The sequence below is a fragment of the Columba livia genome, chromosome 3 (assembly GCF_036013475.1).
Source record: "Columba livia isolate bColLiv1 breed racing homer chromosome 3, bColLiv1.pat.W.v2, whole genome shotgun sequence".
In the NCBI taxonomy this organism is placed as follows: domain Eukaryota; kingdom Metazoa; phylum Chordata; class Aves; order Columbiformes; family Columbidae; genus Columba; species Columba livia.
Window position 1 is genome coordinate 101,555,508 of NC_088604.1, and position 27,981 is coordinate 101,583,488.

A 27,981-nucleotide genomic window follows, 5' to 3' on the forward strand; every position below is an offset into this window, starting at 1 on the left:
ATGTATTGTAATGACTCATTTAGTAAAAGACTCTGGCTTGCTTCAGTCCTACATAGCTGTTGTTAAACTTTTATTTCTTTTCCCTGATATTTTAGACTTTTTAGCAGCTGTTATTAATCCCGCAGTTGAACCATTTGAACGCTAGCTGGAAACAGGTGGTGCATGCTTGAAATATCTCGAGACAGATGATGGTCAACATGTTGTCACTGAAAATGTAGGTATTTGTGTCTCCCTATGTTGATTTTGTTGTAGGAGAACTTTAATATTCTTTGCTGTGGAAAAGTATGTGCAAAGAGTTCTAAAATTAATTTAGGGGTAAAATATTACTGAAACACCAGTTCTTTATAGATCACTAAGCCTGTACAAAACCAGCATAGAATTCACTGTCTTAATTGTAGAGCATATAGATTAAACCAGTAGCAGAATGTCATGACTCTTAGCTGAAAGACAGCTTTGTATGAAGCATTTCATTTAGGACTCTACAGTTCCCACCCAGAATATTCCTATGTTTGCTGAATGTGGCATGTGTATTAACATAGAGATATGCTTGCATAACACAGTGAAATCTTTTACAAGCAGACGCTTTGAGAAGGCTTAAGCTTCAGGCAGGCTCTGTTATTGTGTCCCTTATTTGGATAGTAAAACCATCCAGTTTTCAATAGCTTATCCTGTAGCGTAGCATTAGTTTTGGATCTTAAATCTGTTTGCAAATTGGACCTTGTAAACTCGCATCTAAAAGTGCATAGTTTTGGTTGCACTGTAATTGAAGGCTTTAGAGAAGAAGAATCAAATTGAGGCAATTAATTTGGCCTCCTTAATTAAATCTGTGGCTGAAACACTCTTATAATGAAATCTTTTTAAAGTATTATCCATACCTCTGTACAATGTTGTACTGACTAATCTATTCAGTTGGGTAAATGAGGGTTGATTCAGACCTTTCTCTTAAGTGAAGTCCCTAGACCATTAAGCCAGCTAAAATAAATTTAGACATTTGGTTTTCATTAGTGTTGTAACTGAAACAAAAACATTTTAATGACTGATCCCAGAGTATTTTGAAGTTTGTGCAACTTTGCTGGGAAGGTATTTAAACTGTAGTATCAGTTGCAAGTTGGCCATGGGCCAGGTTTTCGAAGTTGTTTCAGAGCAAGTTGTGGGGTTTCCAGAGTGTTACGAAACAGGAAAACTTTGAGAAGGGAGAAACAGTGGAAATTCGCACTGGTGGAATGAAATTTTATGCTAAAAGGAGAGTGACATATTAATGCTGTACTACAGGGTGCTGCTTTATTCCAGAGCTGTTTCAGTTATTTGAGATACAATTTTGAGCTTTATTACTTCTATTAATAAGAATCAACTACCCAAGGAATCAGTGGGCTTTTTGGATGGGTTTTCAGTATCTTAAATTTGCACAAAATGGGATTCTGCTTTTAAGGGAAAGAACTTACACGATCTGAATTTTAAAATACTTTTGGGGAAAATATTTGAGTTAGTCTTGGGAGAGGATGTAAATAAAATCTGATAAAAATTAGGATCTGGAGTTGGTCTTTGACAAATAAAACATTAATCTGTAGCTTTAAATCCATAGCAGAAGCTGGTGACTGTTTAAGTGCTTTAAGATGAAGATTTCCTATTCTGTATCATGCTGTAGTCACAAGAATGTCTCATGGAAAACCTGCTGAAGCTGTTGACATGTTGTGGGTGATCAGGGGAGCCTCAGGAAGCCAGGGACTGGATATCCAGGGCTCCACTGTGTCCAAAGTGGATTCTTGTAGTTCCTGCTTGGCCTGGGTACACAAAGTGCCAATAGTGGTGTTCACCAGAGTAATCTTAGGTTTTAGTGTTTATATTCCTTCCCCCCCACCCTGTAGGTGATTTGGGATTGAGTAGCAATTAGAAAATGGCCAAATAACTTCATTTGGGCTGTTAGAAATTGGCAGTGATTTGAGCTAGGGCAAACTAGCACTTTGGGGGGGGAAGAAACCAAACCAACCAAACAAAAAAACCCACACAAAACCCCACCACCACAACAAACAAAACCAAAAAGAAACAAGCTATGAACAAACAAACAAAACCCACACACATGGAATTACTGAATTGTCTGTCTGAACAGATAGTATTTTGGTGGGTTCACCTGTACATTGTAGCTTTAGTGAGGTGATTTAGTTGCAATTGGTGGCAACAAAGTGTTCCTGCAGAAATCCAAGCAAGAAGCAGTGATCTGAGAGTGGCTGAAAGTCTGAGTAGCTTCTGAGAGTTTCATCGCAATTTTGCAATTGGTACACTTGTGCTTGATTTTATATACTCACCTTTTAGAAATAATGTTCTTATGGAGTATGTATATAGCCAAGTTGAATTTAAGGCTATTATTGTTTTATCCTTTCCAACTATTGTTGCATGTCTGTTCTATTACTTCAATTTATGGTATTTCATGTACAAAATATAACATTTTTTCACTGGCTTTCTAAGAATTCTGTAACTCTAGGTTTTGAATAGAAACATAGAATTTACAACTTTGATTTTACCTGAAGTAGTTAAGTGATCCTCTGTCTTTTTAGGGAACTCTGTTCAGTGCCTGTCATGGAAATCTTATTTGAATGCCTGAATTAAAAGTTTTTACAAATGTGAAATAACACACAGTTGCTGCTCTTCTGGGAAGAGTCTGAAGGGTAGCCTGCCTTTCCTTTTCTCCCATACTCTGTCTCTGGGACATTTCTTTTGTGGTTTCACTGTTGACATGTTTTAGCCGAATTGTCCCATTTACTAAAGCTTATAAAGGAACAGCTGCAGTTCTGGGACAGAATTAAAGGAATGGCCTGTTTCTCACATGTGTGCAGGTACTCAAAACATTGTGTACTTACACCTTAATGTTCTGCAAATGAAGATAATGGAATAGATGCAGATACCTTTTTACTTTAGTACCTTTGGCTACAGATTAGAAATCCAATACTATATTCACATTCATTTAACTTATTTTTGCTAGGACATGTAATAGTAAAAATTTTTATCTCTATTATGATCTTGTGGTCAGATAACTATCTCCTGTGGTTAAACTGGAGATACCTTTCCTGAGCAGAAGATTTTTGGTAGTACTAGCTGAGTAGTGTTCAACACTTGAGAAGAATTTGAATACTGACAGACTGCATGTTTGTCATAATTCAGTGTAAGGAAGATAACTTTATTTTGTGATCAAAAAATGCTCAAAATGCATGATACTGTGCTTTGAAACTGCTTCAGCGACATTTCATTTTATTAATGTCTTCCCTCATTCTAATTGTCATTAGAGGCTTTTAAAAAAGTATTATTTCTAAAATATTAATTTGAGAATTTAATTTTTTTATAATATTTAGTTGAGACTTACTACTGTTTGGTAGCATCATAATTTTGGTACTGGAATTAAATATTAACTTGGTGCTTGTACTAACATGAAAAAAACCATCTAGTCTAGACCATGAAAAGGCTTATTAATAAGGGGAGAGATGTCCAGTATTCCTTTGCTGTACCAATTTATTAACTACTTTTTTTTTTTTTTAATATTCTGGTAGTTTGAGTAGCAATGACATAGAGATGGCAGAGGACTGAGCTTTAATGGTAGTGAGGAGACCGAAAGTAGTAAAGTCCTCATTTGAACAACGCCTGCCAGTGCTGGGTATGTATGGGAGGAAGGATGCTCTTGCAAGCATAGAGGAATAGAATAAGCAGGAGGAAAGAGAGTACACCATTAACAAGCTGGAGAAAAAGCAAGTTTAGGAAGAATGAAGTGAACGTGATGTCTGGGGAGAAGTAGCAACAGAAAATAAGATCTGTCCTTGACAGACAGAGGCATTTAAAGAGTATAGAAATGGCTGTGTTGAGCTTGACTTGTAATCTGGCTGTTTACTGTGTTGCTGGCTGTGACTCTACAGGTGCTCCAGCTTGTGGCAGACCCACCTTTGGGTCAGCTTGGCGTGCCAACCAGTGAGAAATACAGCCTAGCATGGGGGAGGGGTTGTGGGAGAATGGTTTCCCATGGTCTTTGCCAATAGAAGCAGCTTGGTTCAGGGGCTGAAGGGCACCAGGGCTGGTGGGGCAGGAATGGGGCTGGAGTCTTATTGTAAGGAATCTTACCACCTTAGAGAGGGTGAAGTTATTTGTTACTGGTTAAGCAAGGGACATGAGAAACTTAACACCTTAAACATCAGATTTTTATTTTTCTTCCAGTAGTCTTTCCATTGGCATTAATAGTACGAGCAGCTAAATGGTCTTGTCAACCATAAAAATTTGCAGTGCATTAAATCTTACTATGTTCCGTGTTTAGCATCATGTGGCAGTGAATTCTGAAGGCTGATTGGTTGCAAAGATATCCAGGTGCCAAATTTAATTTTTTATTGAATGTTCTCTTGTCATGAGCAGACAACTTGCTTTACTTCTGTTGTATTTCTCTTCACTCTGAGGCTGCAAGTGGGAGCAATATTCTTTCTAATGAGACTCCTGAGTGTGGAGCTCCAGTAAGAGCAACAACATCTGGTTGTAATAAGGCTTTCTCCTGCTTTGTGATTTCCACATGCCAAATTCTTAGTAGCTTCATCTAGCTGCATCCTGCTCATAGGATGTGAGGTGAAGGGAAGAAAATGAAGGTGCTGTAAGCAAACAGGTGAAATGCAGGCAGCTGAGGTGGAGACAATACAAGGTGGGAATAGAAGATGTGAGTCTCATGAATGTGTCAGGTTTCCTAACTCTTTGAGACAACAAGGACAGACAGACATTCCCCATTCTGGCTAACTTCTCTGTGCAGTTATTGTTCATGTAGTTTTTAGTATCATTCGCTCCTTTTCTTTGCAAGGTAAATAATTTCTGTAACTTCAGTGTCTTTTGTTATAGGTGTGTGTTGTTTGTTTTTTTTTTTCCCATTGCCTTCTGGGAAAGTATTGTAGTCAGAATGACAAGAATGTTGTTTTACTAGGGGAGAGATAGGATGGAGTTTAGATGGAAATTCTGTGATTGGGAATCAGTTTCTTGATGCTGGGAGAGAAGAATAAAAGCAGGGGCTTAGAGGAAGATGCTGCAACACTGACAGGACCTTTCCCTTGAGAGAAGGTCCTACGGAATCAATTGAGAACACCAGTGATGAGGTCTCGGGTAGCATTTGCATTAAAGATGCATTTACCAGTACAGAACATGGAGTAAAACTTGTGAATAAAACTTGCATGTATTTGCTTTCCTGCTTCGCATGTTCACATCAACCAGCTACCAACTTTAAAGGGACAGTGTGTGAAGAGCAGGCTAGAAATAGTTACCTTCGCTGTAATGCAATAGCACTTACAGATTAGAGGTCTTTTCGCTCCCTGGTCTGACAGCGTATTGTGCCTGGTGGCTCTTTCTGAGTAACAACTTTCATTTGGGGCTCTCTTGCTCTTTGCATCCCAGTCCAGTGAAAGGCCAAGAGGCATCAGACACCAATTAAAATACAAGAAAATCCATTTAAACAAAAGAAAAAAAAACCCTTCTCTTACTGTGAGGATGACTGAATACTGGAACCAGTTGCCCAGAGAGACTGTCTGTACCCTTCTGTGTTGATGTGCTGTGTGTTCTTCATGCATGCCATGACAGTTTTTATCATTTATTTGCAAAGCAGCCCTATTATAGGGAACACAGTGACCAAAACTAACCACTTCTACAAATTTATGGTTTTTGGAAGCATGAGATGGATTGATTATAAGAGGTATGGTTCGTTTGGAAATCAGAAAATTTGCCTGTATGGTTACAGAATTGATGTTGTGGAGATACGGCTTCTGCCATATCTGAAACTTAACTTAAAAATATCTAATGGTCTCCAAATGTGAAACTTTGCTCAAACATTAAAAAAAAAATACTGTCATAGTTATGAACTTACAGCTCAACTTCTAGAGGAAATGTTCCCCATAGACATGTACCTCATGTGGCAATCATAGACTTTTCTCTGAAGAATCAGATATTTTTTCAGTTTTGAAGGTTGAGAAATCCATTATCTTGTGGATTTATTCAGCACAATCATTCATACGTTGGAATCACAGAAATGTAAATACCTACAGTTGTGTATATATAGCAGTGTATAATATTGTAGCTAGTTTCTACAAGAGAAATTACTTAATGAGCAATAGAAAGCAGTAGTGCCTTTATAATCCATAAATAAGTATGCTTCAGTACCATTGCTGTCATAACTTGATAAATGTTGGAAAGAAGCGTGTAAGTTCTGTACTCATTTACATGTAACTTACGACAAGTGCACACCTGTCTAAAAACATGCAAACCAAACTAACCAGTCTCTAAAATCCGCAAGAAAAGGGACTTTTGGCTCATCTTCTGGAGCAAGGAGATTCTTAGTTTTCTTTTCCTTATTGTACATTCACTTTGAACGGTCTATTACTGCCATTGATGACATTAAAGATTCCAGAAGCAAAATTTTAATGTGATTAACCCTAGACATTAAGCAGAGATTAAGTTATTTCTTTTTAAGCATTCTTGGTTCTTGGAAAGTAGAATAAATCAGCAGACTGTGAAACAGGAATCAGTCTGGCTTGGAGTTTTAAGCTGGGAGTGGGAGTGCTGGAATGCCAGATTTCTGCCTCCACCCCAACTTTTCTGTTACTTTTTGAGACTTTGCACTGCGCTTTCTCAAAGAAAGGTCATGAGTAGGAATATAGTCCTCTGCTGTTCGTTACTGCTCAAAGTCCTCTAGGAGGGGAGAGCGAGTGGAGTGATAAACTGCTTTCCCTCTTTCCATTACCTCATCCTTCCACCTCCTTGTTTTTTCAGTATAAGCCAGCATTGCAGACACTACTTTTTTTAGCCTACTCTTATAGTGACCTGATGGGCAAATAACATGTTGTAATGCTTTAGTGCAAGAAGTCTAGTTTTTGCTCATGCTGTGCTGTAGAATGAAAGTACACACTTAATGTTGCTGCTTATCTCAACAATTACAGGAGAAGGTGGTATTTGTATTGTTGTTTGTTCAGGTTTTTTTAAATTTCTCAAACCTGTATATTTCACAGATTGTTATGGGATGGGGTGGCATGACAAACCACCTTACTACTTGCATTTACTTTCTACCCCATCCAGCTTTGCTGCAGTCCGTAAGAACATGTCCTGTCTGGGGAATGGAGCAGAGTTTCTCAAATGTATTTCAGCTTGGCGAGATATTTAGTGGCAACAGCTGCTTCCATCTGTGCACACGTGCAGGAGATGTTCAGCTGAACAGGCGACATGCTCTTTTCATTGTGGTGTGCATAATGCTAGCATGTGTTCTCAGTTTGCAAATCTGCAGAATATCCCATATTTTTTCCTGAAGCTCAGTGAACAAAATATGACTGAAAAAGAGGGCATGCATTCGTATTTTAAAAACAAACAAACAAAACCAAAAAGACACCCTGAATCTTGTGGTAAGTTGAAGTCATGACCTATTTGGTCATGTATCAAAACTACTTTCTGCTGTAAAAGACAGTTACATTATTTTTCTTTGTGTGTTCTATCCTACAAATGAAATATTACCTTCTGTCTAGGTCTCCAGAGGAGGAGCCAGGGATCTCGGCCTGTACTCCCTGTTCCAACAGTGCATTTAGAATCTTTTTGCAACTGGCTGACATTGTTTCAAGAGAAGTTTCCGTTCACTTATATAATAGCTGCAACTCCTTTTTGCCAAAATAGTGGTCAGTTACCCTACTGCTTTTGTTAGTTACTGGTTTGCAGCAACAGCTAACTTGAAGTCCAGCAGCCAATTCTTTTCTCTGCTACTGTGGTTAAACACTTTTCTCTTGTGCTTGCAGACTGAAGGGAACAAATGGTATAAATCCCATTTCTGCACCAGACAGATTGGATAAAATTAGTGTATTGACAGCTCGGCTTTTGTGGAGGGGAATTAAGAAGTGGGGATATTCTGAGGGAGTCAGTGAGCATGAAGGATGAACTTATTAGGAATATCAATGTTGAGGGCAATCCAAGCAATGTATGTGTGGCACAAAGCAGTGTTTTCTCTTGATTTTCTGCAAAAGCTTGGAAGTAGACAATTAGCAGATAGAAAAAACAAGCTGAGATGTTGGCACACATCATATATCAACAAAAGTGGTTTTGTGTATGACGTGAGCTGGAGGAGAGATGTTAGACACACACTCCTGAATTGGAACAGGACAGGCTCAGGTGTGGTGCTACCTAAGATCAGCTAAAGAGAACACAAATTAGATTTGCAGTATCCTGCAGCCTGCACAGAGACATTAGGAACCATGGCATAACAAATGCTTAAAACCATTCTAATTACGTTAAGGTATTTGGAGCCAACAGCTAAGTTCTGCTGCTTGCAAAGAAATATTTATGTATGGGCATAAATAATGTTAACTGAAAAAAATGGAAAGCAGACCAGCTCAAATGTGCTGTCAGTCTGTTTCCTGTACAGATTTTTTAAAAAAATCCATATTTTATTCAAATGCTGTTTGAAGTACTGACTTCCCCTTCTGCAATACTGTATGTTCCAGTGATCAGTATAGACATGTCCCACTTTGAAGTGGTCTATACTTAATTACCTTGTTGAAATTCCGAGCAGAGCTCCACTTAGAAAGTTATACTGAGATTCCTTCTTGCTCTCGTGAGGCTAATCAGCTCAGACTCTGTTTATTTGCAATCCAGGTGCAACTACTGCTTTTTAACTCTTTTCCAAACTTTAAGAAAAACTGGATTTCCTAGAGAAAATTAATTTAAAAATTGTTAAGTGGCATAATATTCTGATACTGATAATGAGAAACACTATTCTGATCTCTCTAAGTATCCTTTGCAGAGATGTGATCTTGGCAAATGAGCACAAATAGTTTGTGCTAATTGATTTTTCCACCTCAAGTAAAGAATGTACAAACATGTGATCATATTCCTGACATAAATCAGGTTTTAAGAGTATTAGAAATCTGCTGTCAGCTTGCACACAAATATTTACCTTTTGATTATTTAAATTATACAGATTTGATTACATTTGGGGTACTGAGTAAGGTACTTTATATTAATGCAGTAGACAAGATCAGTGTGATGCTTACAGTTCCTTGGACTGTGAATTCCTGTAGCTGTCTGCACCCAGCCAGAGTACCTAGTAGAGGCCTTGATAGGATATACTTGGGAGTCTTCTGACCTGGTGGTAGTATTCACATTATGGTGAGATAATGTCAGGCCGTTCTTGAAGGCAAGTCTGCTCCCTTCTCATCATTCCTGAGGCTCCTACTGAGTAAAAGCTTTTTACTGTGGAGAAATTAGATTTCTATTAAAAAAAAAAATCATCATCTTGATGGTTTACTGCAATGAAAACAAGCTCCTGTGTGCCTAGAAAGTCTTGATTTATTGAGACCATCAGTTCTGAAATTAAGCCATTTATTCAGTTTACATGAGCAGTGAAAAAGTTGTCTGATAACTTTTTTTTTTTGGTGGATACTACCTGAAGTTGGCTATGAATGACCATGTTAGGGAACTTCTTTTCTTACTCCTAGTCTCAAAGCTGTACAGTTACTTTGTGAACCACTCTGCATGCAGTATGTTTAGTGTTTTGGTATCTTATAAGTTCTCAATCCTTGTTTTCAGGTTAAAAAGCCATTTAAAATATTCCTTATTTTTAATACTCAGAATAAGAAATATTTAAATGGCTACTTGCTGATAATTGCTCTGTTTTGTTGGTAATGTCTAAATTTAAATATAGAGGGTAGATGCTGTCCTCTTTCACTTTGCTTTTTGTAAGACTTGAAAATTTTTGCTTGAAGATATTGTAGATCAAATAATAAATCCATACCAGTTACACTTGGGTATGTGGGTATGTGATCATTCCTACTAATCTCGTTATGTAAAAAGTCCAAAGTTAAACAGTTCTGACGAGAAATCATTATCCAGGAAATAGAGAAGTTAGATTTTAATTTTATTGGACAAACTAAAAGAAAGGGTTATTGCAATGCCAAAGGAAACAAGTAGTGTTAATCTGTTTGATAGAGGGGTTTTCAGGGAAATGTTAAGGACTCTTACAGGTGTTGGACTCCCTGGGTAAGACCAGAATGAAGTTACACTTGTAGCTCTGCAATTGGCTCAAAAATAGCAGAAGAGTCCATTGATACTACTGGTTTGGGTGAATAATCAGCAAAGTATGTGAAGACAGTGAATACAACCCTAAACGCTCCTCATTTCAGAGAAAAGTTATGTCATTTCTGGGCACCCAAGTAGCCACTGCTCAAAAACAATTCAAGTCTACAAAAAACCTGTAAGAAAGCTAATCGACGCCTCCAGATGCTACCAGCCACAAGGCTTTCGAGAAGGGAAAAGGTCCATTTCAACCTTATGCTTCTGGGGTGCCAGTCTCAGTAGCTCCTGCTTTCATAGTCTTAAGACCTTTTCATCTGGTTTTCAATATTAACGTGGGGAAATTGATGTGACTGTCATTTCCAGGTAACAGAAATTATCCTTGCATCTTATTGCTTTGTGACTTCTCCAAGACAGCGGTTTTCTTTCATAACCTATGTGACTTACAGCCAAATACTTGTCTGCTTCATCCCTGCTACCATCCGTGTCACCAACCAGTTCCAGCTGACACTTTGCTACTCCAGCTCATAAAGGAGTATCTGGGTATGTGGACGTCTGTCCCAAACAGCTGTCAAAAGTTGAAGGTACCTGAAGGCAGCAAAGTTCTCCAGGCAGGCAAACTGCTGTTGCCAGCCTGTTCAGATGGCAAATTCAGTTCGTGTTACTGATGACAAAGAGAATGTGTTACAAATAAAAGAATGTAGCCAAGAGCTGGACTGAAATCAATGAGTTGATCCCAAGGCTGGATGTGCAGCTCTCCTAGCTGGGTGGGCTAGCAGTATAGTTGCCCGTTGTTCTTAGAGATTTTAGGACAAAATGTGGAGATAAGTGGTAGTTTGGCTTATGCATTAATGTTTCTCTGTTCTGAGAGTTTATTAAAAGCTTTGTTTCTCTTCTCTTTCCTCCCTGCCCCCCGTCATATGTTTTATGAGGGGAAGGAGAGGGAGAATCTGATCTGCCCTGACAAAGGAATTTCTAAAACTCATCTTAAGCTTTTCCTGTGCAAAAAGCATAATCAGTCAAGAATGGGCAAGAGTTCATGCTAACACAAACAAGATGCTGAACTTGGATGCAGAATGTTGCGTGTTCCAGCAGTCTTTGCAACACATGCATGAGGATGGTGAATCAGCAGTGCCTAGACAGCAGACTACAGCAGCGCCATGGGATTTCTTGAAACCGTGTGTCACACAATAAGGTTTATGACTTAGAATGTTTCACTGCTTTAAGGCTGTTTCTAATGTACAAAAAGCATACACAGGTTTGCATGTTGCAATGGTCAGTAAGTTTGCCATGTTAACCCTTCTCATGACAGTGAACTCCCATGTACAATAATTGAGGCACACAACGTTGCTCCGTATTCAGACATAACTTTCCATTTTGGAAACTAAGTATATGTGTATTTGTGTGTACCTCTGTGCTGCCTGTCTCTTGATGTGCAGGATTTGTTCTGCCTGTAACTTTTCAAGTAAAACAGATAAAATTGGTTAAAGACCCTTAATGTTTCTGCTTGCTTGGAATCCATTTTGGATTACTTGGGATGTAGGAAGTCAAATATTGCAAAATATTCTTCCGAGCTGTGACAGTGAGTGCCTGATAATCTTAGGTCTCCACTGATTGTACTGATTGAACTCGCAAAATCCTTCCACAAATATTGTGATTTCTCTCAGATTGATAACAAAGCTAAGTCAACTTCTTATCTGTGACAGGCTGCTTTGGGGATTTTTGCCTCTTTTTGGCTTTTCCTTTTAAGGAAGTTTTGGGGTTTTTTTTAATCGGTATTATTCACAGCCCATATCTTTGGGTTCCAACCTGATGATGATATTCAGTCTCTCTGCTCTCCTGTAATGTTACTCTGGTTCTTAGGCTGATTTGCCCTCTTCAAGTCCTTTAGTTTTTCTTCTCAAAATATTTGTCCAAAAGGCCAGAAGAACAGATTTACTTTCATATGCATAACACTTTCAAATGCACGTGCTTCCAGCAATGCTGGGTGTTTGGCTGAGCCCTTCATATTAAGGGCAGGTTGAAGTCCTGCTTTGTCATGTGTATTCTTGTTTTTATTTGTCTGATCTCTACCTGGTTCTCCTGCGGCTGGCATACTAGTTCTCGTTTGTCTCGGCTGACCTCCCATCGCAAATTCACAGCGGCTATCTGAGCTTCTGGCTGGCAAGCCAGGTTTTTGATGTAAGGTGATAGCCAACTTGATGTCTGTTCTGTTCTGCATAGGTAGTAACATGGGGAACTTCATTGAACCAGGTGCTCGAAGCGTGAGATACTTGTACACAAATAATGGCCGTGGTTGCGCTAAAACCCTTTAAGTGTAATGTAACTACTCCTACATGTATACAGTCCTAAAATTACCTTTGGCCCTTGGAAGGCAACTGCGAGGCTGATGTGGCCTCTGGTGAAAATGAGTAGGACACCTCTGCTCTAAGTGCCTAAACATTGTGTAGTGAAGACACGTCTGTAGCTAAAATCCTGTGATTCCTTCCTTGACAAGAATGTTTGCAGCATAACCTCCATTCAGTTCTGCTGATATTTGGGATTTTTTCATGTGTCGAAACAGCAGTGTTCAATTTAACTATGGAACTCTTATTGTTTGGATTGCTTCTACCTGCCTGAGACTATTGCTTTAAAAGATGGTTTAAAAAGGAACACTTTCTGTGGCACTTTAAGGCAATGTTATGTTTGATTATATCATGCATAATTAAGATAATTTATATTATCAGCAATAATAAACATAAATAAGTTTTAATATTTATTTCTTCAGAGGTGAATACGATTTTATAAAGATGTTTTAGGAATGTGTACTGAAAAACTGCTGAAGACTTATCTGCTTCACTTATTCCTAACTTTGCTATTGGAAATGCAAAATATGTGGATACCCAAAATGCGTTCCAGCGAGACCTACTAGCAGGCAAGAAGATTTCCGTTTCAGTGCTGCAGTTCATTAAAGAGTTGTAAACAGAAATGCTGCAAAAGTGTACTGTGGGCATATGGCGAGAGATTTCTGATAACCTCAAGGCTGGCTCCCAAATGATCTTATTAATTCTGTGAGTAATCTGGGGAAAATCAGTAGGGTTTCTTTGACTTTTGCCCTCTGAGGTTGCAGTTTTTACAGCTTGGAGCAGCTATTAGCAACAATAGCTCTTGAAGTATAATTTAAAAAACCCCAGGAAATGTGTTGCTGTTTTTCTTTCTGATGCAGTTACGACTGACAACTCCTCTTCTTTTAGCCCCTAATTCGGTGTGCTGCTGTTCCTGGAAACCTGTTTGGAATGTTATAATGAATTTTCTCACTTGCCTGAAGTACATCAAATGTAACACGTGAGCCTGGTTTCCAGTGGAGACTTCGTTCTGTGTGCAGTCAGCTGTTTCTCATGAGTCACCCTGGCTGGGTAAGGAAGGAAAGGGTTGCTTTGTGCAGTCTGGAAAGTTCACGATTTTGATTCTTCTGTATTGAGAAGGCTGCAGTTAGTTTTCAGCTCATTCGTGTTCAAGATAACTAATCCAGGATCAGAAAGTGCCATCTTTTCTAGCTGTTAGTGACAATTAAAGCATCAATTAAAATTTAGATGGTAAGAAATCTGAGCATAGAGTGCCATGTTTTGTGGTGATGGATAGAAGAAAAGTGTGATAAATATGTTTTCTTGTGAACGTGTTCTCTTTTTTATCTAGCTTGAAGGTTTTTTTCAGTTTTCCTTTGAGAATTAATATTCAGTATCATTAAAACCCTGTATTGAAGAGTAACACAAAGAACTATTTAAGATTGAAAGGTGCTGCACAAGGAGAAAAGCAGTGGCATCATCCTGCCTAGAACTGGGCTGCCTCTTTCCAGATGCCTTTTTTGCTCCTGCTCCATTTTTTGCCTCCACTCTCAAGAGTTGACAGCATACGTTTTGCATTGAAGAGAGCAAGATTCCTGAGAATATCGGACATTAACTGTTTTGAAAGGGTCTGTGGCCTGTTGTCTGGATGTTACTTATAACGCATACAGAACTGTTAGCTATATATATAAACATTTCCCATTTTAAGACTATTCCTTACTGTGCAATTAACCTTGGCTATTCTTTAAAACTGCTGCTCTTTAAAATTGCTTTTCTAGTGTAAGGTAGGCATGCTTACCGTGCTGTTCAGTGTTACCAATGTATTTCTTTGACGTATACCCACATACCTTTGACACTACTCTAGTTTTCCAGTTTAGCTAGCTGCATTGTGTCTCAGCTTTTAAGTCACATTTGAAGTTTACCTTTTTAAACTAAAGAAATATGAAAGCACATAATTTGATACGACAAAGAGTTTTTCAAAGTTTGGTGCAGTCTTCAGTAATATTTAACCTTTAGTTACTGCAGTTAAAAGATTATGAAAAGTTCAGATTTTTTTCAGCTTTTAAAAATTTTCTGATAATTACTAGTTTTGAAGCCAGCAGCTGTGTTACTTGATGCATCAAACAAGTAGATAATGTATTGTGATTAAATTTATCTTGGGCAATCTTTTCCACTGTTTGGTATCTGTTAAGGCTAATAATACCAAAGTCACCTTATAAGCCTGAAAATTTATAATATTCATTGTAGCTGGTTAGTATTATTTTCATTATCAGCTTAGAAAAATCACAAAATCCAGTAATGGTATTAGGAAGCATATTTTTCTCCAGACTGTTCTGATAAGAAAAGCTACCTTTTATAGCTTGCTTATGAACTGAATAAACTGGGAGTTTGTGTGTGTGTGTTTGTTTTCTTTCCCCTAGTAGTTTTGTTTCTTTATGTGTTATTGTTCTTCAGAGGCTAAAAGATGACAATGTCTTCATTTCTGATTTTGGGCAAAGATATAAGTCAACCAATGTGTTGTATTTACGTCTCAGGACTAGGTCATAGGAAACATACTACTCTATTGTAGGTAGTATGGCCATTGATGGCATTTAGGCTTGTTCTTTCCTCTTCTCGTTTTTTTTCCTGGTTAAAAGAATACAAGGCCAATCTTATAAAATAGATTCTTAAATACTCTAAGAAACATGTTAAAGTATGTGGGAAGTATTTCCAAAATATAGTTAGTCATGTGTAACACACCTTGGCTTACCTGCTTTGTAAAACAGATTTGTGATACTTGTAGCATTTAGGTAGTTAGAGAGATCTAAAGTGTTTCATGATTGTCAGTCATTTTGAATTCTGGTGCTCTCAACTGACCACAGATCCCATTGCAGATGAGTTTGGATAATGTGCCTTTATCCCTTCAGTAAGCATATAGGGCAGGCTTCTAATTGTTCAACCAAGAGTTTTAAATGGTAGAGGTAAAGAATTCTTCTTTATTTTTTTTTTTTTTTTGTATGACTTCTAAAGCAGCTTTTATAAGAATTAAAAAAAAAAACCTTCAAGAAAAAAGTGCCTCCAATTTGTCAGTATCCGCTGTTATTTTTAAAGTTCTGTTTTCAAGGGTTTGACATTCTAGCACTGTTTTTTTTTTCAGTATTTTCTTTTATAAAGATACGACCTTTGGTGATAAATAGCTTGGAATTCACCAGCTGAGTAAGAGGCATTTAGAAAGTGTTTCCTGAAAGATTGTCAGTCTGTAAAAACAAAATCGTTTTAATTATGACTTTGAATATTATGGTTTCTCACTAATCTTGTCTTCCAACTTATTCCCTTAGGAGGATAAATAGCTTTGAAATAATCTTAGCCTAAATTGGAAGTCTCAAGACATGCCTTGTCAATGAGCTTTATGTGACCTGACGCTTCAGTGCTGTGGAAGGTACAACTGCAGTGATGAAAAAGTGGAACTGGTTAATGCAGCCTATAGAATCTATGTGCCCACAGAAACTTCTTGGTTATATGTTAAAATTGTCCTGCACATCTGTACTTCTTGCAATGATAGTGTTTATGCAGATGGGTATTCTACACAGTAAAGTTGCCTGCGGGACAGATGCAGAAATTTCTCCTTTCCTATCTAGACTGCTGCTTCTATAAATTGATCTGAGTTTCTGGTTCTGCTGATTCAGGAGACTTTGTCATTAGGAAGATTCAGGGGCAGAGGACATAAATACAAAAATAGAAGCAAAGGTCCGTATAAAAGGAGGAGAAATGGTGCTGTAGCTGGAGCATGAGGAGAGATGGTTATTGATAGGCAGAGCTCTGTAAAATAGGTTTGGTTGTAATAACCGTACCTTAGAAGTGTTTGTTCTCCTAGTTTTATAGAAATTATGACTTTTTTTAATAATTTTGCTGCCTTAGACTAAAAAGCAGATTTTTGGCAGCCTTTGCTTTCTTTTTTTCTGATTTACCTATGTAGTGCTCTAAGTTGGATATTGAGGAACTATAGCTCCACACGATGCAGAAAACTAGTTTTATTTTAAATTTCATTTATTCCTCTGTCAGTTACCACATACACTCCTACAGATTCTTTAGGAATGCTGGGATACATGGGGATGATGATCTCATTTAGATTCTTATTCCCCAAGTTTTCACAGCCATAAGGGGGAGAAATCCAACTTTAGCAGATGGAATATACACACAAAGAAATGTTTGCTTTGATAACAAAAGAGGCTCAGTGCTTAAAAGGATTTTCTGGAAGGATTTCTGTCTAGTTAGAGAGCATAAATTGACAACTTTAAAATAAAGAATACTATAATATGTTGATACTTTTATTCACAGCTTCAGCTAAAATGGCAAGATCAATGGCTTTGGCAGGTTTTAATTGGCTTTCTGTCCTGTCACGACAGGAGGAATAAATTCCTTAGCAACAGGTTTATGTTAAGTAGGAGAATTTAACTCAGTGTTTACTTACAAAAAGGAAAAGAAAACTGCTTTTGTCTCAGATTACAGTATCTTCTATGTTTAATATCTCCTCGAGATTGACTGTAGCTTAACTCATTAGACTATGGGTTTGATTTAATAAATAAATCGGATATGGGGTTTTTCTCTCGTAGATCCCTTTGCTGAATGCATACAATGCCAGTAAAGAGCAAGCTGACATCCCCTTTGGTAGCAGTGATGAAGCTGTCCCCCCAAAAGTTTCACTAGCCGTAAAATTGGAGCTTATTTTCCTTTTTCGTGTTGTTTAATGCTTACATTTTGCTGTTTTTTCCTTAGGTTTTTCAATTAAACTCTTACCAAATCCTTATCTGTAATGACAGTTTATTTTTTAGGAAGATAAATTGAAGTGGCGTATACAGTAAAATGACTTTTCAGCAGCTTAGTGCTGAATGTTTCCAGATATAGATGCAATTTAATCACTTCTACACTTTATGAAAAATGTAAACCTGCAGTTCTCTAAGGAATGTTTATTAATACCGTTAATGTTTATCATTGTATATGAAGAAGGTATACATAATCCCTCTGTGTTAGAAAGACCCTTCAATTTAAATTTATTAAAGATTACTTTACTCTGTCATGAACAAAGTGTCCCCTAAATCCAGTTCCCTCCCATGAAAGCGTGAGAATTTCTCTGCTACTTGGGGTCTGTGCAAATCATCTGCACTACAAAAGAACCCCGGCTCCTTCCATTTTAGGAATCTGGGAATGGTAAATATTTAGAAGTGCTGGCATAACAATAGCAAAAGTAGAAGGAAATTAAAGTTTGGAATCCAGTGCTGAGACACATTTGGCTTAAACTGTGGGTGGGAAAAAAAGAAAGGCTTTTCAGTAAATTGGTGAAAAGTTACGGTTTTCATTTTTGGATTAAGTAATAAGCAGAAATGTTCTATGTAGAATAAACTACACAGTTTCACAAATAAGAAGTCTCAGTTTTGAAAAGGTAGCCATTTAAGTTCTTGTTTAGTGAGTGGTGTGTTTTTCTTTCTGCCAGACGAGAGTATGTTGTTTTTCAGTTACTTTCAGGCAGGTTGCAGGAACTAATATTTCACTGAGCAAAGAATGGCACCGTTAAGTGAACAAGGCTTTTTATGGAAGACTGCTGCTGGCATGAGAACTTCTTGAATGTGAGGCTTAGAGGCTGGATGAATATATGAAGTAGACTGAAATTAAGACCATGGCATAGAAATTGATTTCATTATAGGAACTCTGGTATTTAGGTTGTGAAGTATTTTGCCCTATAAAAGATTATTTTAAATAGAATCTCTTAAAGAATTTCCAGCATCTGTTGTTTACAACAGCTGTTAGATATTGAGCAGAAAGATTCGTCTGTCCTCAGAATAGTAAGAAAAATGTATTCTTTATCTTCATAAATTCAGTTCAGGTTGAGTAACTCTTCGGATATTAAAACCAGTTTTCCTGGTGTGTTTCACTTATCTTCAGGAGATTTTTGGCATTGTGTTCAAATACCTGAAGATGTATGTTTTAAAGGCTGAAGTCTGTTTCTGCCAGAATTTGCTGTGTGACTTATGAGCCTATGTAAAGACCATTACAGTAACTTAAACACAAGCCAAGTATCAGCTTATCCAAGACAACTCCAAATAATCCCTTAATTTAATTTTGAACAGTGCTTCGTTTTTCAGAAAGAGGCCTTACAGAGCTGGCTGGAGGAAGGGAACTGTACTTTTGCAAAGGATTCCATTGTTTTGAAATTTGATTTTTTTTTTTTAATTTGATTTAAAAGTTGAAGCAAAAATTTCTGCATTTCTTTATAGAAGGAAATAATTTCTCTCCAGGGCATAGGTAGGAGACCCTGCTGGGCAGCCTTATCTAAGGCCTCAGGGCTCTTAGCTCTCACCCAGCTTGCTCTGAGTTGTGGGGGCCATCAGAAAAGATAAGTTTCCAGTTAGTTCTGTTGGAAAGTTGTCAGACTTCACCATCACCATCACTTTTTAATAGCATTTTTTCATTACCTTTCGTATAATTTTGATTTTTATGGTTTGCAGATGGTAGATAATTGAGTGCAGCCCCTGACAGAGTTGGTTGAATTTCAGATCACCTGGTGTCTTGAAGGCGAGTAGTTCTGCTTCAGATTTAGTTGCCAGTAGCTGCAATCAGAGCTAGACCTACAAACCTGTGGAACTATAGTGAAATATATTAGTAATAGCGGAACATAGAGTAATTTAGACTACTCCAGGACTTCAATGCCTGAGTTTTCTTTCTCAGTATTTTGGTTAGCTACTTTTATGAATATTTGTTATCTTGAAGTTTCATTTGTGTTCCTGTCCCCTCTTGGCTTAATCTTACTGAGAGTACTTTGCAAATTCTGCAAAGTGGAACAATTTGAATAAATTCTTACTTTAATAAGGTCATTTGTTCAACCTAGGTGCAACCTAAACCCAGTGCCAGGAGGTAGATTAACAGCTTGGTCTTACTCTGTACCACAATGATACGGAAACTGGTACAGCAGAGAAGAGGTTGTTTGCCTGCCATGTTCGTGTGCCCTGCACAAAAAGGTGATATTGAATCTCACAGTTAATTAATCAAGCACTTTTTACAGCCTTTTGCATCATTGTCTGTCACTGGGTATCTCTTGTTATTGCATGAGATGTATTAGTTGTTAAAAAACCCCATTAAAATATTAAGTAGAAAAAAGAAATTCCAAAAGGAACTGAATTCATAGTAAACTGAATTTAGATGATGAAATCTGCACTCTGTGGTAGTTTAGTATCTTAATTGTAAATTAATACCAGTCTGCTTCAGGTCTAATCACAACTGTTGAATTTTGGTCATAGTTCTAGGGAACCGGTGACCAGGGTCAGTGGGATTCACGTATCTTTGCACAGTAGCTTTCTACTGGTAAAATAAATCACAACAAAGCATGTTTTAAATCTGTTGAAGGCTTGTGGGAGTATAAGAAATTTAATAGGTTCTTGTTCAATATTGGTGAATGTGGCTCATTTGTGACAGGTGACACTTTACTGTAAGATTTACCATGACCATTGTGCAGGGTGTTCCATTCCTTCCCCAGTAATTCACCTGTAGCGCCATTTTACCAGTCAGTTCCTTATGAGCCAGCAGAATTAAAGGCGTTTATTTTACCATTTGAAAGTAAGGGTTGCCAAGTGTAACGCTCCAGTCCCCTTGCAGTCCAAGCAGCAGGTCGTACTGGTGTGTTAGCAAGCAGAGGCTCTGCCCAGTCTGCCCAGTGCTGTTCTTACCAGTGCCCCAGTGTCCAGGTTCCACTGCAATGGCAATCAAGGGTCTTCTCTGCAAATGCCTTGCAGTGCTTTGATAGAATTGCCGGGCAACTCTGACATCTCCAAGAAAAGGAAGACTTAGCTTTTCATGCTGAAATCCATCTGAATGGTTTCAAGCTCAGGTTTCTCACCACGTAGAGGACTCTTAGCTACTCAGCTGTTTACTGGGTTTGGATCAAGGGCATCCTTTGTACAACTAGGAGCGCAAAATTTACAGCACCAGGGTGAGGGAGGGCACAAGCAAGAGAAACAGGACTTTGTTATCCAGAGATGAGGTCACTTACCTGGGAGGGGGGGAAACACAGGCTGTATTTCAAGGACTGTGTGTGTATTTTACATGAAACAGTACACAGTTTACTAGCAGTCTTGGAAGCTTAAACAGGACTAAGCATAGCCTATAAAGTGGTGGATTGAATGATTTCTGTCTAAGGTCCTTTGTAAATAATTGGGCAAAGCTTTAAAATGGCAGTAATAAACACAGAATAAAAGTAAGTTTGTTTTTTTTTTACATGCAGTTTCTTTTTTTCTTGACGTTTGCAAAATTGATTCATTTCATAACCGAATTTTGCATGGTGAAAGCCTCAATTTAATCCTATTTTAAGTTTGTGTTTAATCTTATTTTAAATGTACTCATCAAGATATGGTTTGTGTGCTTGCCAGAGGAATTATTCTTGGTTTGTGTTAAAGAGAAATGAGCATACCGAAAATCAATAGAAATTGTATGTCCACATCTGTGGATATAAAATGTTGATGTAATAGCGATACCTGCCAGTGCTCGTGTATTTCTCAGTTTGACTTTGAAGTGGAGAAAATGCAAATATATTGTACTTCAGTGCATGACTAAATTAGGGTGTTAAAACAGCTTCTTTATTATGTTTACCTCTAATTTTGATGGTTTAGAAAACTCACTTGTTACTAGCTAAATTTACAATGGCAGTTTTAGGTTTCTAGGAAGCTCTGCTGACCTCTGTAAAGAGGTAATTCAGTGAACCTGTCACTAATAATTTCATTCTGCAGCTAATAGTAATGGGTTTAATCCAGAAATTATGAGCTGGGCCCCCCTTCCCTGAGGGAAGTATTTCTTTCCATCTTTAAATGTGAGGGGAGTGAGTGTAGTAAACTTAACAGGACCTGGCTGTTCTTTTATTTTTGAAGTCATGAGGCTTTTTTGCGAAGTGCTATGCAGAATTCAGTAATACTCTAGCACAATTTTTCTTGAATTATGTCCATCTGAAGGCAGCCACCTGTGTTTCACCAGTGCTGTTTTAATGGAATACCGCTTTGTTTGTTGTCACTTAAGTGTTTGCCTGTGGCATTGCAAACTAACTCATGGTGGCTGGTGACTTTTAGATATGTTCTGTGCAGAAGCCTGACCATTTCAATCCTCCTCTGACTGGTGATCTGAAGACCTTGGATGCTCCTGCTCAGTGTGTCCAGTAGCCGCACAAACAGAGCAGTAACACAGCGCTTGGGAAGAAAGTCACAGAAGATAATGATGTTGTTGAACCAAGTTGTTTAGCTCTGAAAGGAAAAGCGCAGTCATTCAATAAGAAAGCAAGAAACCTGGGAAAACCCCTTCAGTGGCTTTACCGGTTGCACCCGACTATGTTTTAGCATTGAATTAGAATGCTAATCACTGAGTTCTTCTCCATCTTGTCCTAATGAAAGAAATTCCTGTATGTAGGGGACTTGGAATTTCAGTTTCTAAGCACTTCAAACACAGCCCTTTGTTTCTGCTTTGTTATTTGGTGAGAATTTGAAACTAGTTCAGCAATAACTTGTTTTCTGTAAACTTACAACCAGAAATTAAGCATCTTGCTTCTGCTTATCCCTTCAGTTTGCAGCTCTACTTCTTAGTTATGGTCTGTCCTACACACTCTTTCTCAAGCAATATTTTCACAAGTTTAGTGCTAAGTATCAACTCTAAAGCTATTTCTTTTACAGTGTATACTACAATATACACGTTGTGTGCATACAGACTTCTAAGTGGACCTAAATCGTTAGTGTTGCTGAAAGAAACTCATCTTCCTACTTCTGGCTGTTCTTGCCTGTTATGATAGCCATTCTTACGCTAGCAAATGTATTTGTACAGATATGCAGTGAGCTGAATTTAGAAAATTTATTGAGATTAAAACTGATCTATGAGGAGGAAGCATGTGGGTGAGTGTCTTAGCACATGTTTGTGCGATAGGCACTTGCCTCTTAAAATTAACACCTAGCTGTGAAATTCTTTGTCTCCTGACCTTAGACCGAGCATTCCGGTTCCCATCTCTCCCTTCTCCCCTTCCCCCTGGAATACGCAGATTGCTCTTACCCATGGGTTATAATGTGTTGGTAACCAAGGAGCTTGGGGTCACCTCCTTCCAGTCACCATCCACTAATAGTGCTGGTCCTGCCCGACATCTCGCATGCGGTTGTACTGGAAGGGCGGGAAGAACGCTGGTGGATATTACAGCCTTTTCTAATGCCTAGCAGTTGTATGCGTTTGGCTTCAAGTCCTGTGACCAGATCCATGTATATGATTTTGTTCACTGTAGGGGGAAAAAAAAATGTAGTGGATATGTCATGCAAGCATGAAGAACAAGTCGTCCAAAATTAATTGGGATTCTTTCCCCAAGGTTAGATTTTTTTTTTTGATTTTTTTTTTTTAATATTTGTCTCTAAAGCAAACTCCTCGGGAAAGTTGGTTGGTTTCTTTTTGCTGGTAGATTTATACATAAGTTGTTTTGGAAAGGGTATATGCAAAGATTAATATCTTCTGACAAATAGAGCAATATTTCTGTGGCTGCTTTTCTGCTTTCAATAGCTCATTGGGCTGTGAGTACTTTCTGGGAAGGTCAGTATCTTAGGCATGCATTGCTCATATTAAAATAGTATCTGGCTGACTATTAAATAGGGTAGACTAAACAAGGCTGTTCTGTTAAATAAGATTTAAAATTGTAGAAAGAATATTCAGGTTTTAATATCTGAACTCTTCTATAAATGTTCAATTGCCTGGTAGTAAACGAATTTCTTAGCTTTATTAAAACTAGCAGTGCCCGTGCCCTGGAACAGGTACACAGCCCAATTAAGTGAGTGGAAAGGGGAGGGAGCTGCCAAGGGGCCAAAGTTTTCTCCTACGCCCAGAAAGGCTGTGCAGCTGCTGCTGGGAGCCTTCAGCAGCTGCCGTGTGCCGTCTCCCGTCCATACGGCCGTGGCTTTCTGGTGCTGACTTTGTACAGCTGTGGTGCCGCTGGCATACACCCAGCCACTCTTCTTTGCCAGGATATATATCTATGTATAAAAGTATATATCTCCATGGCTTTGTGTAATGACCCAAAAGGTACTAGTGTTCTCTCAATTTCCATACCCTCGTTTCCCGTGCAAGAGACTTGCATCAGTCCTGCTGCTTCAGCGTCTTGCAGCGCTTCGTGATCCCCAGTTCCTGGGGACAGAAAGAAACTCTCTTCCTGAATACGCTTCAGCACCTGATCCTCTTTACATTCCTTAATTCTTATGCCTAGAGAGTTAATCTGATACTGCAATTCCTGTAACCGACAAATCTCCTAGGCGCAGAGCATGTATAGTATATGTAAAATGAGTAGCCTATAATAACTGAAAAAGCAATATTGAAAGCAATATTGTCTAACTGAATTGGCTACATTCATCACAGAGACTGTAGTAGAAGTAATCTAATTGAAGTCTGATCTTGAACTCTGTCTTTAAATAACCGTCCAACTTTACTTACTGAATGTAAATCTCAAGAGGTACCATCAGGTTTGAAAATCCTTCAAGTACATCATCTTAGGCATTTGGTCAATACTGGACATATTCAGTATAAAAGTTTGGTTTGTTAAATGGACCTTATTGAGAGATATAACATATCTGGGTTTGTAATAGAACTGTAATGCAATTTCTGTATACCCTGTGCTTTTCCAAATGACTTTTTGATATGAGAATTGATCAGGAAGGTGTACAGTTGCAGTTTTGTACTGACAAGAATACAGCTCAGAACCATGTGGCTCCAGGGAAGCACTGCAGAAAATGCCAAATCAGCTTTTTTATGAGGTACACCTCAATATCCATAGGCATAATATAAAATGAAGAGAAATAGTGTTTTAAAGAAATAATGTAGGGGAATGTTGCATAGGTGTTTCATAGGTTAGACTTCTTTCAAGGTGGTTGACTTAGAGGAGCAGGTAAAACAGACATCAGTCAAATAAACTTTAGTAAATAGCTTTGGAAATTGTGACTTGTGTATGATGGGCAGTAACTGTAGGTTACTCTACACAGTGTGAAATCGGAGGGTCCCAGAGAATTCTGACATCTCCTTCTAAAGCCATGGAGGTTGGTGCTGTGAAAGGTCTGGTTCTTGATTTATCTGGATGGAAGAGGAATTCCCAGGCTCACATCTGTTTGCTAAGAGACGGCCAGAGGAGATTGACTTCACCTCGCAGGAGCTGAGCTTGGGGAACCAGCTGGCAGGCAAGCAGCCTGGTGAGCAAACACTGACTTGGTGCTCAAATAGTGTTTTCTCTTGCTTTGTCTGTTAGGGCTTCGTTAGTGTGTCAGTAAAGCTCACATCACATAAAAGCTCCTCTGTGGGCTCTAACAATGCTTGTTTACTCCAAACACTTCGATTTATTTTTTTTTCTGAAGAAAAAAAATCAACTTTGGTGGTTATTTCACTTTCCTAATGAGCAAAGGTGAAGTATGAGGTGGGTTGTGCACAAAAGGCAGGGAGCTCTTTCATGCATTATTTGAAGGCTTAGGCAGTTAATTTTGAAAATCCTTTGGAAAAACAAATAATTAAGAAGCTGGTAGCTTTTTTTTTTTCCTCTCCTGTTATTTTTACTAAGCCAAGGGAACAGCACACTAGGCTGAAAGTTAAAATTGCAATGGGTAGGAGAACTTGCAATAGGGAGAAATGTTTCAAAACTACAGTCATCACCTGATTTGCTCTTAATTGAGTACTGAGAACCTTCTTTCTTCAGCTGTGAAAGTAAATGAACAACAAAATGGATGATTTTTCTGATATCTGCAACATAATGTTAGTTTTGCATGTGTTTATATTGTGCACATATTATATGCCAATACTTATGCATGTGCATTTTTAGTTTCCGTGGAATTAAGTGCAAAACAATGGTCCTTATCTTAAAAGTAATTGATACTTCAGTGTTCTGAAAGAATCCTTTAGCTTTGAAGACTTTGCTGTTTCCTGAACTAAGAATATGAATCTGAAGAAGTGACTTTTCTTTTGCTTTTCTAGCTGAAATAGAAATAGTGGTAGTTGTGTTTTCTGGACTGTTGCTATATGAAGGCCTCCAAAGGATGGGAGAAATTCAGTCCTTTTGTTATTTCTTTGGCTATAGACAAGTTAGTTTTAATATGGTAATTACTGTAACACTACTGGTAAAGTGCATTTCTCCTGTCACTTGGAAAAAAAATTATACTACAATAGTCACTTTCACTGTAACATCAGGATAGTGGTTATAATTTAAATACTGTCGTGGTACAAGTGACGGAATTACTGGGTTTTGTCACTTGTTTGTTTTATGTTCAGAAAAGCATTCTGTTAGTTTTTCCCTTTAGTCAGTCTGGACTATTTTACAAGTGACATTATACATATGTGCACTTATGTAAGATGCACTTAAATGTAGTTAGTTCATAGTGGAAAAGGTACACCTGTGAGAAAGGAATGTGAATGAGAACATGTAACTGTGTGTAAACATGTTTATGCAGCTGCATTTTAATGTAACTTATTATTGGAGTGCTCTGTTTAGAGAATAAAACTGTTACAACTGAAGACAAGCTATTAAAAATTCCTTCAAAACACTGAGATCTATAGATAAATCAGAAGTATAGATATTCAGTTCTTCCAGATTTATTTGTAATTTCAACAAATTTTCTTTCTGTTAGTATCCAAAAACTATTTGAGAGGCTAATAAAACTATCTTACAAACTTTTCATATTAAAGCATTTTCAGAGTAATAAATCGGATTTTTTTGTTTTTATGATTAATATGCGACTTTGTTTTTTATTTTAGTACTGTAAATAATTTATTTCAATGTGGGGATTTTTTTTAAACTTAATAGCTTTTCAGGACTTGTGTCTTAAGTTACTGTGGAGCCTCAGATATGGACTTTGGTTCAGAATACATGTGATTTGGAAACAAGCAAAGTAAGATCCTCTCTAATAGATTTTCACTGAAAAATCATTAAACTGATGTTGTTCTGTAAGCAGATGAAACAAAACAGTCTTATATTTCATAAAACTCAAGCTTCACATGACCTGGCTTAAAACCTCATGATCTCAATTAGAAAAAGTTAAAATGTTGTAGAGTGTCTTGTTTCAGTTGAAGGAAAAAGAACTAGAAAATGTCAGTATCATACTTTGAGAGCTTTTTAAAAAAATCAATAAAGGATATAGTTTAGAATTCTGCTGTATTTGTTTGCAATATCATACTGAACTGACTTTAATTACACCAGGGACTGAGAGCACATTGTTCTAGGCGCTTTGTGGACAATGAAAGACCCTCTTTGCCCCCAGAAATTTATTTTTCTGCTCTGACTTTCAGTGTTATTTAAGATGATGTGACCTTAAATGTCCAGTTTCCAGAATATTAAAAGAATGTGTTGGTATCTGTTTTGTTGAATGTAGTGTAGGGTTTAAATTTCCCAATTACAAGCCAGAAGTTCTTTGTTTATTTAAAAGACCTAAATAGAGCACGATCAGCAATCATGTTGAACATTTCCCTTGTCTCTAGTGCTGGAGAAGACTGCTTTGCAAGGCTTATAGATTTTTTTCATGCTCTATTCTCACTGAATGCTTAACCTTTCTTGGGTGTACTCTGTGATGGATCAAGAACTGGCTGGAGGGCTGGGCCCAAAGAGTTGTGGTGAATGGAGCCAAATCTAGTTGGCGGCTGGTCACGAGTGGTGTTCCCCAGGCCTCAGTATTGGGTACAGTTCTGTTTAATCTCCTTATCAATGATCTGGATGAAGAGATTTTGAGCGCACCCTCAGTAAGTTTGCAGACAACACCAAGCTGGGTGGGAGTGTTGATCTGCTGGAGGGTAGGAAGGCCATACAAAGGGATCTGTACCGGCTGGATCATCTGACTGAGACCAATTGTATGAGGTTTAACAAGGCCAAGTGCTGAGTCCTGCACTTGTGTCACAACAACCCCAGGCAGCAATACGGTCTTGGGGAAGAGTGGCTGGAAAGTGTCTGGCAGGAAAGGACCAGGGGCTATTGATTGACAGCAGCTGAACATGAGCCAGCAGTGTGCCCAGGTGGCCAAAAAGGCCAACAGCATCCTGGCTTGTATCAGGAATAGTGTGGCCAGCAGGACTAGAGAAGTGATTGTGCCACTGTACTCAGCACTGGTGAGGCCCCACCTTGAATCCTGTATTCAGTTTTGGGTCCCTCATCATAAGAAGGACATTGAAACACTAAGAGAGTGCAGAGGAGGGTGATGAAGCTGTTGAGGGGTCTGGAGCAGCTGAGGGAACTGGGGCTGTTCAGCCTGGAGAAAAGGAGGCTGAGGGGAGACCTTATCACTGTCTGCAACTACCTGAAAGGAGGTTGTAGCATGGAGGGTGTTGGGCTCTTCTTCCAAGTAGCAAGTGATAGGATGAGAAGAAGTGTCCTCAAGTTGCACCAGGGAAGATTCAGATTGGATATTAGGAAAATTGTCTTCACAGAAAGTGTTGTCAGGCATTGGAACAGGCTGCTCAGGGAAGCAGTGGAGTCACCATCCCTGGAGGTGTTTAAAAGGTGTTTAGACGAGGTTCTTAGGGACATGGTTTATTGCCAGAGTTAGTTTAGGTTATGGTTGGACTCTATGATCTTGAGGGTCTTTTCCAACTGTAATGATTCTATAATTCTGTATCAATT

The 27,981-nt window shown here is 38.2% G+C and overlaps 1 protein-coding gene across 4 annotated transcripts in view; it reads left to right on the forward strand.

The window, feature by feature from the left end:
• Positions 1-27,981, forward strand: part of DISP1 (dispatched RND transporter family member 1) — an 89,767-nt gene that overhangs the window by 17,746 nt on the left and 44,040 nt on the right. The window contains exon 3 of one of the 4 annotated variants that reach the window (XM_065058547.1): positions 24,377-24,580. The exons of the other annotated variants lie outside the window; for them this stretch is intronic. The gene's annotated coding sequence lies outside the window, so the exon portion shown is untranslated. The remainder of the gene's footprint in view (positions 1-24,376; positions 24,581-27,981) is intronic. 4 annotated transcript variants of the gene reach the window in all.